Raw genomic sequence first — 13,807 nt, 5'->3', positions numbered from 1 at the left:
CATTGCAATACATTAACAGTCCAGGACAATACATTAATAGTCCATCACAATGCATTAACAGTCGATCACAGTGCATTAGCAGTCCAGGACAACGCATTAACAGTCCATGACAAAATATTAAAAGTCCAGTACAATTCATTAACAGTGCATGACATTGCATTAACAGCCCATTGCAATGCATTACCATTCCAGGACAATGCATTAACAGTCCATCACAATGCATTAACAGTTCATCACAATGCATTAGCAGTCCAGGGCAATGCATTAACAGTCCATGACAATGCGTTAACAGTCCATCACAATGCATTAAGTCCATGACAATGCTTTAACAGTCGATAACAATGCGTTAACAGTCCATTACAATGCGTTAATAGTCCATCACAATGCATTAACAGTCCATAACAATGAATTAACAGTCCATGACAATGCATTAACAGTCCATGAGTCCATGACAATGCATTAACAGTCCATCACAATGCATTAACAGTTCATGACAATGCATTAAAACTCCATGGCAACGCATTAATAGTCCATCACAGTGCATTAGCAGTCCAGGACAACGCATTAACAGTCCATGACAATACAGTAAAAGTCCAGCACAATTTATTAACAGTGCAGGACAATACTTTAACATTCCAGGACAATGCATTACTAGTCCATCATAATGCATTAACTCTCCAGGACAATGCATTAACAGTCCATCACAAAGCATTAACAGTCCATGAAAATGCATTAAAAGTCCAGGGCAATGCATTAATAGTCCATACCAATGCATTAACAGTCGATCACAGTGCATTAGCAGTCCAGGACAACGCATAACAGTCCATGACAATATATTAAAAGTCCAGCACAATTCATTAACAGTGCATGACAATGCATTAACAGCCCATTGCAATGCATTAACAGTCCAGGACAATGCAATACCAGTTCATCACAATGCATTAGCAGTCCAGGACAATGCATTAAGAGTCCATGACAATGCGTTAACAGTCCATCACAATGCATTAATAGTCCATGACAATACATTAGTCCAGCACAATGCATTACAATGCATTAACAGTCCAGGACAATGCATCAATAGTCCATCATAATGCATTAACAGTCCAGGACAATGCATTAACAGTCCATCACAATGCATTAATAGTCCATCACAAGGCATTAACAGTTAATCACAGTGCATTTGCAGTACATCACAATGCATTAACAGTCCATGACAATGCATTAATAGTCCAGGACAATGCATTAACAGTCAATGACAATGAATTAACAGTCCATCACAATGCAGTAACAGTTCATAACAACGAATTAACAGTCCATTACAATGCATTAACAGTTCATGAGTCCATGACAATGCATTAAGAGTCCATCACAACACATTGACAGTCCCTCACAATGCATCATTAACAGTCCATGACAATACATTAACAGTCCATGACAATACATTAACAGTCCATGACAATACATTAACAGCCCATTACCATGCGTTAACAGTCCATTACAATGCATTAACAGTTCATAACAACGAATTAACAGTCCATGACAATGCATTAACAGTCCATGAGTCTATCACAATGCATTATCAGTCCATGACAATGCAATAACAGCCCAAGAAAATGCTTTAACTGTCCATGACAATGCATTAACCGTCCATCACAATGCATATGCATTAACAGCCCATGAGAATGCATTAACAGCACAGGACAACGCATTAATAGTCCATCATAATGCATTAACAACCCAGGACACTGCATTAACAGTCCATGACAATATATTAATAGACCATCACAATGCATTAATAGTCCATCACAAGGCATTAACAGTTAATCACAGTGCATTTGCAGTACATCACAATGCATTAACAGTCCATGACAATGCATTAATAGTCCAGGACAATGCATTAACAGTCAATGACAATGAATTAACAGTCCATCACAATGCAGTAACAGTTCATAACAACGAATTAACAGTCCATTACAATGCATTAACAGTTCATGAGTCCATGACAATGCATTAAGAGTCCATCACAACACATTGACAGTCCCTCACAATGCATTAACAGTCCATGACAATACATTAACAGTCCATGACAATACATTAACAGTCCATGACAATACATTAACAGCCCATTACCATGCGTTAACAGTCCATTACAATGCATTAACAGTTCATAACAACGAATTAACAGTCCATGACAATGCATTAACAGTCCATGAGTCTATCACAATGCATTATCAGTCCATGACAATGCAATAACAGCCCAAGAAAATGCTTTAACTGTCCATGACAATGCATTAACAGTCCATCACAATGCATATGCATTAACAGCCCATGAGAATGCATTAACAGCACAGGACAACGCATTAATAGTCCATCATAATGCATTAACAACCCAGGACACTGCATTAACAGTCCATGACAATATATTAATAGAACATCACAATACATTAATAGTTCATCACAATGCATTAACAGTCCAAGCCAATGCATTAACAGTTCATGACAATGCATTGATAGTCCATGCCAACGCATTAACAGTCCAGGACAATACATTAACAGTCCATGACTGCTGCAAAACCAGGCACAGTTGTAATCGGGCAGGGGCCATTTTGGACGTGACACGCGTTTTCGCGGTCAGCGGTCCAGTTGTCCTCACGCAGCATACCAGCATTGGCCACACCCTATAAGAATGTGCTTGGGGAGAACGCGCAGTGGGCGAGCGCAGCGGGCGCGCCGATGGCGTGCCGAAGGCGCGCCTAAGGCAAGCCCGTCTGCACCCGTCAGCGCTAAGTCAGTGCTCAGGGCGAGCCACTTTGTTGGTTTGGCCGAGGATAATAGAAATAGAAGGATTATCCAGTATTCGAGCGCTGAACTTAAGGCACACAGAACTCCCGTTTGCTCTTTCGATAGGAGCAACCAGTTAGGGCCTATCAGTAGCACTGGCTGCGCTGATTGTGGGTTCCGTTTCACCACGAATTTGCCCACCGACACTATGATTATTGGTGCGGTCCCTCAGGGCACCATTAAGGCTTGTCTCGTGAATGTCAGCTCTATGAGGAAGCACTTCATTGACATAACAGATCTGATTACTGATAATCAGTTAGATCTCCTTTTCATCACGGAGACCTGGCTCAATACCTTTTCCAACCCAATTGTTGCATTGGCTACCCCGCTGAGCTATAAAATTCATCGCCTGCACCGCCCAGTCGGTAGAGGTGGGGGTTTGGCTGTACTATACAGAGACTGTTGGTCTCTTTGCAGCGAAGCCTCCACCTAATGGGGGGGGGGAGGGGGTGAGGCTCTTGACTTCTGCTTGCAAATATCTCCGCATTTCACTTTAGGGGGGTCTCTGGTATATCGATCTCCGGGGTCAGCTAAGGCATTTCTGGATTCTTTTGGGGACGCTTTGGCAGAGAGATCACTTCGTTTTTCGAATTACTTGCTGCTGGGCGATTTTAATTTGCATCTGGATATCACAGACTCGGTGGACTCGGTTGCTTTTCTTGAGATGCTTCAGATGGCTCAGCTCTCCCAATGGGTGGAACATCCGACCCACCAAGGTGGGCATACTCTTGACCCCATCTGTGCTAATTTCCAGATATCGGTAGTGAAGCCTCTACAGGTCGCTTGGTCGGACCATTTACCCATATTTTTTTCTTGGGTGGTGCAACGCCCGGTGCGGGAGGCCACTCACCATCGCCCCCCACTGCTAGTAAACTGGACGCTGGGCAACTTAGCAGCTGTTTGGCTGCGGGGCGGCCCCTCCTTCTTGGCAGTTTGGACAAGAATGTGGCTAGTTTTGCTGATTGGATCTCTGATTCGGTCAGTGCGCTTTCCACTCCTGTGCAGGGTAAGCTCAGGAGAGAGTCTCCCTCTAAACCATGGTTTAATCCGGAGTTGAGAACACTGAAACATGCCTGTAAGGTGCTTGAAAGAACCTGGCGCTCTAGTGGCTATTGTCCAATTGCCAAACAGGCACTTAGAGCTAAACAGAAGCTTTACTATTCATCTATTGCCCTAGTCAAGGGCTGTTACTTTTTATTATTATTATTATTATGGAATTTTATAAAGCGCTTGGTTACGCGCTCCGGCGTGTCCCCGTGCTGAGAGTGAGCATGTGAGATAGGTAAGGGGGTTAGAGCAGTGCTAGGCGGAAAAGGTAGGTTTTCAGGGCTCTGCGAAATTTGGCCTCAGAGGGTTCGAGGCGTAATTCAGTGGGGAGCAGGTTCCAATTCTTGGCTGCGAGGAGCCTGAACGATCTGCCCCCCATACGAACTTTACGGATTTTGGGGACAACAGCCAGACCAGTGCCAAAGGATCTAAGCATCCGCTCTGGTCTATAAGGGGTGATGAGGCTGTTTAGGGGAGCTGGTGCTCTACCTCCAAAGATGCGATGACACATGCATAAAGCTTTGAAGGTAATCCTTTCACGGATCGGAAGCCAGTGAAGGGACTTCAGAGCGGCTTTAGAGGGCGTTCTCCTAGGAAGCCTCAGCACCAGCCGGGCAGTGGCGTTTTGCAGTACTTGGAGACGATTGAGACTTCTAGCCGTGATACCCAGGTATAAGAGATTGGCATAGTCGAGTCTCGATGTAACCAAGGCATGCACAAGAGTCTGTCTGGCACCAACAGGGAGTAGGTCAAGGACCTTACGTAAGCTCTTGAGTATCCCGCAGCACATTCCAACCACCCGATTTACCTGGGGAGCAAAAGACAACTCGGAGTCGAATAGTACCCCGAGATTTTTGGCCTGTTGACACGGCGCTGGAGTAGAGCCCAGACAGTCAGGCCACCATGCCGAGGACCACACAGACGGGCCCCCTCCCACCACGAGCACTTCAGTCTTGGACCCATTCAACTTCAGGCAGTTGTTAGACATACAGGAGGCAAGCTCCTGCATGCAAGCACTGAAGTTGAATGCCGCAATTCCGGGTGCCCGTGACAGAGAGATGACCAGCTGTGTGTCGTCGGCGTAAGATACTAGTTGGATGCCATACCTTTCCACAATAGTGGCTACAGGGGAGGCGTAAAGGTTAAACAGGGTGGGGCTTAGGGCAGAGCCCTGGGAAACCCCTTGATCGAGATTGAACACACAAGAGTAGTGTTCTCCCTGTCTAACCTGAAAGCCCCTCTCTGTCAGGAAGGACTGTATCCATCTGAGTGCCACCCCATTTACTCCGCCATTGTTAAGACACTGTAGCAAGGTGGAATGTGCTACAGTGTCAAAGGCGGCACTTAGGTCAAGTAAGATGAGAGCCATAGTATGTCCCTCATCTACCCCTTGCCTGATGGTCTCGGTGGCCAGGAGCATCGCCGACTCCGTGGAGTGGCGTGAGCGAAATCCAAACTGGGTAGGATGAAGAAGGTTGGCTTCCTCCACATATGTCATAAGTTGGAGATTGGCCACCTTCTCTGCCACTTTGGCCATGTAGGGGAGAAGGGAAATAGGTCGGAGGTTATCCAGCCTGTCCCAGCTGAGATTCGGGTTTTTTTGGAGCGGGAGCACAATCGCTTGCTTCCACCTTTTGGGTACGGTGCCGGTCCTGAAAGAGAGATCCAGAACATCTCTGATATAAGGTTCAAGGATTTCAATACTCCCTCCAAGAAGTTTCGGTGAGGCCGGATCACGGGGGGACCCTGACTTGATAGAGCGGCAGATCTGCTGAAGCTCATTAGAGGGTGGAATGACAAACTTGCCTAACCTGTTAGCACCTTCGTCTAACGATAAATTTTCACTGAACTCTGTTGCCTTTTCCTTTCCCCCTGTGAAAGCGGAATAGATAGTAGCCACTTTGTCAGAGAAGTAGGTGGCAATGCGGTTACAGGACTCCACTGAAACCGAGGAAGGGTCGACAGATGAGCCGCATAGAGAAATTTCTTTATAGATTTTAAATAGCTCCTTGGTGGAATTATGAGCTTCTCCAATCCTCCCTGAGAAATAATTAGTTTTGGCACGCCTAATCAGGCCATGGTATTCCCTGCGTTTGCCTATATATCTCAGTTTTGCTTGATCAAGATAGGCCACTCTCCATTGCCTTTCTAGTTGCTTACATTCAGCTTTAGCTAGGCGAAGTTCTTCGCTAAACCAAGGGGCAGATTTATGAGGTCTACTACAAGGTTTTTTGTGACAGAGAGGGGCTATGTCGTCCAAGGCATTAGTAATACGATCATCAAGTCTATCGGATGCTGTGGCAGCATCCTCACCTCCTGGTCTGCCCCCTTTGGTGAGGGCAGAGTAGAACTTGGCTTTGGAGAACGCAGTCCATTTGCGACTCAGGTATTTAGTGTTGGAAAACTTTTGGGCATTACTAGCAGGGATAGTTATTATGAAAGGTACTAAAAAATGGTCTGACCAGGGGACAGGAACTGGGGACTGAACTTCTACACCTTCCCAGTTGGCAAAGATGGGATCCAACAAATGGCCCTTTAGATGGGTAGGGGCCATTGATCCAATGGATAATTGGAGGGATTTAAATTGCTGGTAGAGGTCAGTAATTCTTTTGTCTGCTAGATTGTCCAAATGGATGTTGAGATCACCCAAAAGCAGAAACGTATCCCTACGCAGGGCAGTCTCCGTAATGCCTTCAGTCAAGCTGGTGGTGAACTGGGTAGAGGGACCAGGTGGACGATAAATCAATAGGCCATTCACCGTGTTCCCCGTGTCAACCTTAATGGAGAAAGCTCCAGTCTCGCTGTCAGCGATAGCGAGAGATTCAAGTTGGCAACACAATGGCTGTTTAGATATTATGGCTATCCCCCCGCCTCTGCCTACAGATCTATTCAGATGAACCAGAGTGTAGTCAGCAGGAAGAGAAGCAACTATGTCCGGTTCTGAATTGGAATCGAGCCAGGTCTCCGTGAGAAACAGTAGATCGAGTTTCATGTCTGAAAGCAGGTCATAAATATCAAGACTATGTTTCCTCATGGATCTGGTATTGAGTAGCCCACACGTAAACCTAGTATACTCAGCCCTGGTTGGAGGTCTATTCTGCCAATTGTACTGACACACTTTGCAGCTGTTGGTATCTTCCGCATTAAGACTGTGGAGACAGTCTTTGGCATAGTCGGGACAGAGGTCACGGAGTTGTTGTGCGCTCCAGCATATCATTGTCCCATTTTGGCCAGGGGTCGTGGCCCCTGTCCCCGTCCGGCCGTGGACAGGCGCAGACGGGCTCGCCTTTGGCGCGCCCGCTGCGCTTCCTAGGTGGAAGTGACATTTTATGTCGGAAGGGGCGGGAGGAGCGGAGCACTAGTCTGCTCGGCCGCCTCCTCACCCAAGATGGCGGGACCCAGGTGGAAGAGTCTCCAATGAAGGTGAGACCAAGTGCAAAATAGCAAGAGCAATAAGTTTAAAATACTTGGCAGTAGAGACGATAATTTAAAACACAGTAACAATTGTCAACACTCGAAAAGTCACTGGCAAGGTCCCGGCTTCCGCTTCAGCACGATCCACACATCACACACGCTCGCAATCAGCGAGATGCGACAATGCTCGGGTTTTTTATGTCGGAAGGGGCGGGAGGAGCGGAGCACTAGTCTGCTCGGCTGCCTCCTCACCCAAGATGGCGGGACCTAGGGGGACGAGTCTCCAATGAAGGTGAGACCAAGTGCAAAATAGCAAGAGCAATAAGTTTAAAATACTTGGCAGTAGAGACGATAATTTAAAACACAGTAACAATTGTCAACACTCGAAAAGTCACTGGCAAGGTCCCGGCTTCCGCCTCAGGACGATCCACGCATCACACACGCTCGCAATCAGCGGGATGCGACAATGCTCTGGTTTTTTATGTCGGAAGGGGCGGGAGTAGCGGAGCACTAGTCTGCTCGGCCGCCTCCTCACCCAAGATGGCGGGACCCAGGGGGAAGAGTCTCCAATGAAGGTGAGACCAAGTGCAAAATAGCAAGAGCAATAAGTTTAAAATACTTGGCAGTAGAGGCGATTATTTAAAACACAGTAACAATTTTTCAACTCGTATAGAGAGGGCTAACAATAACTCCAAAGAAATATTTGCCATCGTGCAGAGTTTTGTGGCTACCAAGGCCCAGGCGGCGGTGATACCATCATCTGTTGCCTGGTGTAATACCTTGGCTAATTTTTTTCAGGAAAAAATAGCCTGCATCCAACAATCTTTTTTGGATGGGCCCAAACTTACTTTACCTGCTTCTTTTGGGCTACAGGATAGGGAGCGGGGTAGCACCTTTTCTGGATTTAGTCCGGTGGAGTTAACTATGTCGCTCAGAAGCGGAGGTGGCTGACACTATTAATTTTGAGGTCAATCTAGTGATTAATCAGTCGCTCCGCGAGGCCAGGGTTCCGTTGCCATGGAAGCAAGCACTTATTCTGCCCCTCCTTAAGAAGCCGGACCTTGACCCTCTGTCACCTGCCAACTTTCAGCCTATCTCGCTTTTGCCAAATTTGGCCAAAGTCTGCGAGAAGGCCGTGAAATCTCAGCTTACCAACTTTGTAGAGGTGGCCGGCCTGTTACATCCGGCGCAATCAGGGTTCCGTGCTGCTCATTGCACGGAGTCCGCACTTTTGGAGGTCACAGAGGCGATCCGTGAGTGCCTGGATGCCGGCGGGAGAGTCGCTTTGGTCATGCTCGATCTCTCGGCGGCATTCGATACGGTGCCCCATTCGCTACTCCTGGATCGCGTAATGGCAATCGGCATCTCGGGCTCGGCTTTGAGATGGATTCAATCTTTTTTGGAGGGCAGATCTCAGCAGGTGTGATTGCCTCCCTGTGCGTCTGCGCCGTTGCATTTGTCTACTGGCGTTCCGCAGGGGTCATCCCTTAGCCCTCTTCTCTTTAACATCTGTATGACTCCGCTGGTTTACCTTGCAGAGTCCTTGGGGGCTAAGGTGATGGCCTACGCTGATGACACACAACTCCTGTTCTCCTGGAAGAGGGGAGAGGACTCGCTGGAGGCAGTGCAGCATTGTCTAGCCGAGGTGTTTGATTGGCTGGCAGGCGCACAGTTGAAGTGCAATGAAGAAAAGTCGGAGGTTCTCCTGTACGGCGCATTCCCTGTGGACTTCAGGGACAGAATATGGCCTTCAGATTTCCCTCGGCCAATGGCGAGCAAGGGCTCCGACAAAAACCTTGGGGTATGGTTTGATGAAGACCTGAATTTTTCATCCCAGATAAAAAAGCTGACAAGGTCATGTTTTGGGTCCCTGAAAATCTTGAAGAAATGTCTTCCTCTTCTGCCAGTCAGCTCTAAGGAGACCGCGGTTCGGGCACTGATCTTATCCCGCCTGGACTATGGCAAAGTTCTCCTGGTGGGTAGCCCTGCTTATCTGACTAGGAAACTGCAAGTGGTCCAAAATGAGGCCGCTAGATTGCTACTGGGACTGCCTTCTAAACAGAGTGTCTGTATCCACTTACGCTCCCTGCATTGGCTACCTGTGGAGTCTCGCTTCAAATTTAAAATGCTATCTATTGTTCATCGCGCGCTGTATGGACTAGGTCCTAGTTATTTGCAGAAGAGATGTACCTTCTATAAACCAGCTTGGCATTTGCGTTCCTCGGATCAGTTGCTAATGCAGAACCCCCGGTTCAATCGCCAGAGGCTAGGCGGTAACTCTTTCGCCCGCAAAGCTGGCTTGGCCTGGAATCGGTTACTACTGGCTCTGAGGAGTGTCTCTGACCCACTGCTTTTTTTAAAAAAAACTAAAAACGTTGCTCTTTTAAGACTGATTCGGAGTGTGGATTATTTGGACTTACTGGAGTTAGCGCCGGGACACTTTTAGTAGCTGTGCGCTGTATAAATGAAATATCACATAACATAACATAACATGATAATGCATTGACAGTCCAGGTCAATGCAGTAACAGTCCATGACAATGCGTTACCAGTTAATGACAATGCATTAACAGTCCTGGACAATACATTAACAGTCTATCACAATGCATTAACAGTCCATGACAATGGATTAACAGTCCATGACAATCATTAACAGTGCAGGACAATGCATTAACAGTCCATCACAATACATTAACAGTCCATCACAATGCATTAACAGTCCCTCACAATGCATTAACGGTCCATGATAATGCGTTAAGAGTCCATGACAAAGCGTTAACAGTCCATGACAATGCATTAACAGTCCATTACAACGAATTAACAGTCCATGACAATGCATTAACAGTCCCTCACAATGCATTAACGGTCCATGACAATGCATTAACAGTCCATGAGTCCATGACAATGCATTAACAGTCCCTCACAATGCATTAACGGTCCATGACAATGTGTTAACAGTCCATCGCAATGCATTAACAGTCCATGATAATGCATTAGTCCAGCACAATGCATTACCAATCCATCAGAATGCATTAGCAGTTCATGGCAATGCATTAACAGTCCCAGACAACGCATTAATAGTCCATCACAATGCATTAACAGTGCCTCACAATGCATTAAAAATCTATGACAATGTGTTAACAGTCCATGACAATGCTTTAACAGTCCATCACACTGCATTAACAGTCCATGACAATGCATTAGTCCAGCACAATGCATTAACAGTCCATCACAATGTATTATCAGTTCATAACAATGTATTAACAGTCCGGGACAATTTGTTAACAGCCTATTGCAATGCATTAACAGTCCAGTACAATGCATTAATAGTTCATCACAATGCATTAGCAGTCCAGGACAATGCATTAACAGTCTACGACAATGCATTAAAAATCCATCATAATGCATTAACAGTCCATCGTAATGCATTAACAGTCCAGGACAATACATTAACAGTCCATCACAATGCATTAACAGTCCAGGACAATGAATTAACAGACCATGACAATGCATTAACAGCCTAGGACAATGCATTAACAGTCCAGCACAATGTATTAACAGTGCATGACAATGTATTAACAGCCCATTACAATGCATTAACAGTCCAGGACAATGCATTAACAGTCCATCACAATGCATTAACAGTCCAGGACAATGCATTAACAGTCCATCACAATGCATTAACAGTCCATGACAATGCATTAACAGTCCAGGACAATGCATTAACAGTCCAGGGCAATGCATTAACAGTCCAGGACAATGCATTAACAGTCCAGGACAATGCATTAACAGTCCATCACACTGCATTAACAGTCCATGACAATGCATTAGTCCAGCACAATGCATTAACAGTCCATCACAATGTATTATCAGTTCATAACAATGTATTAACAGTCCAGGACAACACATTAATAGTTCATCACAATGCATTAACAGTCCATCACAATGTATTAGCAGTCCGGGACAATGTGTTAACAGCCTATTGCAATGCATTAACAGTCCAGTACAATGCATTAATAGTCCATCATAATGCATTAACAGTCCAGGACAATGCATTACCAGTTCATCACAATGCATTAGCAGTCCAGGACAATGCATTAACAGTCTACGACAATGCATTAAAAATCCATCATAATGCATTAACAGTCCATCGTAATGCATTAACAGTCCAGGACAATACATTAACAGTCCATCACAATGCATTAACAGTCCAGGACAATGAATTAACAGACCATGACAATGCATTAACAGCCTAGGACAATGCATTAACAGTCCAGCACAATGTATTAACAGTGCATGACAATGTATTAACAGCCCATTACAATGCATTAACAGTCCAGGACAATGCATTAACAGTCCATCACAATGCATTAACAGTCCATCACAATGCATTAACAGTCCATGACAATGCATTAACAGTCCAGGGCAATGCATTAACAGTCCAGGACAATGCATTAACAGTCCAGGACAATGCATTAACAGTCCAGGGCAATGCATTAACAGTCCAGGGCAATGCATTAACAGTCCATAACAATGCATTAACAGTCTATGCCAATGCATTAACCATGCATAACCAGCTCCCTCTCCTGCTTCTCATTGAGTGTATGCTTGTCTTAGACCCTGTACATAGCTATGTTCACGCTATAGAAATACCATATACATATGTGCATTAATTAATGCGTTTGGCAATGTGATCAGCATGCTGTGTACATAACTCAGGGGCATAACTTCAGGGGGGCGTTTGGGGTGTTACACCTCCTAATAAAAGAGGCTGGACTATTTTCTTAATACAAAGACTACTACAGCGACATGCGTCAGTAAACCAGCGTAACGTACCCACATTACACACACACACGCACACATACACACATATTGCATGGGGTGAGGGTGCGGGAACACGAGAGACAAATAAGTTATGGTTTCCACATTATATGTGAAATCCAACTTTCGTGCGCTCTCTCTGAGCTACAACCTCATATTTACTCGAAATACGCCATTGCTGTGAAATAAAATACAATAAATAATTTATAAGTATGACGTCATCCCCATGAATTACGGTTTTATAACCCTCTCCGCCGTCCACCATCAACACCCGAACATGCGATCTGTGTGTACACCTGCACAGCTGACAGGTGCGACCCCTGCAGACATCTGTCTGGACTGAGGGCCACGTTTGGGTTCAGGCCGCATGACTCAGCCTTTCACCCTTCCGAGGTTAATAAAAGGAGTACCTTGGGCCGGGGGTGAGAAGAGCAGCTCCCAGCAGAGCAGGCGATTCACTCTGGCTCTGTGCATACGTGTGCACGTGTATGTGTGTGTATATATTTACATATATGTAGAGGGTACCTCATGCGGCCGGCGTCGCGTGTTTCCTCGCCGATCGGCGGTCCCGTTGATGGGGGGGTGGGCGGCACCCCGGACCCAGGCACCCCCAAGCCTTCGGATAGAAGCAGCGCCTCGGACGCTAGCGCTGTCGCGACTCACGAGGAGCTTATCTTCCGCGTCAGCCGCCCGGGCTGGGGCTTTCTGACGGGTTTTCAGTTTTATCAGTCGGGCGTGAGCGAATTTTAAAAAGCCTCAGGAGAGAGAGGGGCGGGGGTAACCGGGGGTGGGGGCCACCACCCTCTCCCCTCCAAGCGCCTCAGCGCTTGTTATTGTGACAGACTGAAGTCAGTCGCCGGGGGGCTGAACTTGACGGATGCTTTAGCGTGCTTGGTAAGAACAATGGGTTACCAAGCGCTATACAAACATCCTAAATAAAAGCGTTACACAAAAATACAACACATAAGTAAAAGCGCTATGCAAAAATACTATAAATAAAAGCGCTAAACAAAACTACTATAATAAATAAAAGCGCCATACAAAAATAATTTTATATAAAAGCACAATATAAAAACTATAAATAAATGAAGAAATTACATGTGAACATGGTGTTATTATTGTTTCATGCGTTGCTAATATTTTAATATGAATGCTAATTTTAGTGTTTTGCAATGGTTAACAATAAAATAACGTGTAATAAAATCAATAGTGAATTATTAATAATAATGCAATTATTGTATTGTATTTACATTTATATAGCGCTTACTACCCCTGATGAGGCGTCAAAGTGCTTTTTCGGCGAGTAGCACGCTACTCCTGAACCCATAAGGGATTAGTGTTGAATTAGTATAGTGAAATATGAAAAGTAATTTGAGTGGTGGGTAGGTTAGTCAGTTATTTGGATTCAGAAGGATAGCAAAGGGTTAGAAGAGAGAAAAAGGTTTGCATTTATATAGCTCTTGTTACTCCTGATGGGGTGTTGAAGCGCTTTTTTGGCGAGTAGCACGCTACTCCAGGACACATAAAGGATTAGTGGTGAATTAGTATAGTGAAATATGAAAGTAATTTGAGTGGTGGATATGTCAGTCAGTTATTTGGATTCAGAGGATAGCTGATGGATAAAAAGGGTAAAAAGGTTTGCATTTATATAGCGCTTGTTATTTGAAGGGATGTTGAAGTGCTTT

General features: G+C 45.4%; 1 protein-coding gene across 1 annotated transcript in view; it reads right to left on the bottom strand.

Moving 5' to 3' along the window:
- The window catches only part of VWA7 (von Willebrand factor A domain containing 7), a 140,439-nt gene extending 127,644 nt beyond the window's left edge, over positions 1–12,795 (bottom strand). The window contains exon 1 of the mRNA XM_078646027.1: positions 12,648–12,795. The gene's annotated coding sequence lies outside the window, so the exon portion shown is untranslated. The remainder of the gene's footprint in view (positions 1–12,647) is intronic.
- Positions 12,796–13,807: the final 1,012 nt, after the last annotated feature.

Source organism: Lissotriton helveticus, chromosome 5_1, assembly GCF_964261635.1.
Source record: "Lissotriton helveticus chromosome 5_1, aLisHel1.1, whole genome shotgun sequence".
NCBI classification, from domain to species: domain Eukaryota; kingdom Metazoa; phylum Chordata; class Amphibia; order Caudata; family Salamandridae; genus Lissotriton; species Lissotriton helveticus.
Note: the sequence above shows the minus strand (reverse complement) of the source record. Positions and strands in the feature narration are given on the sequence as shown.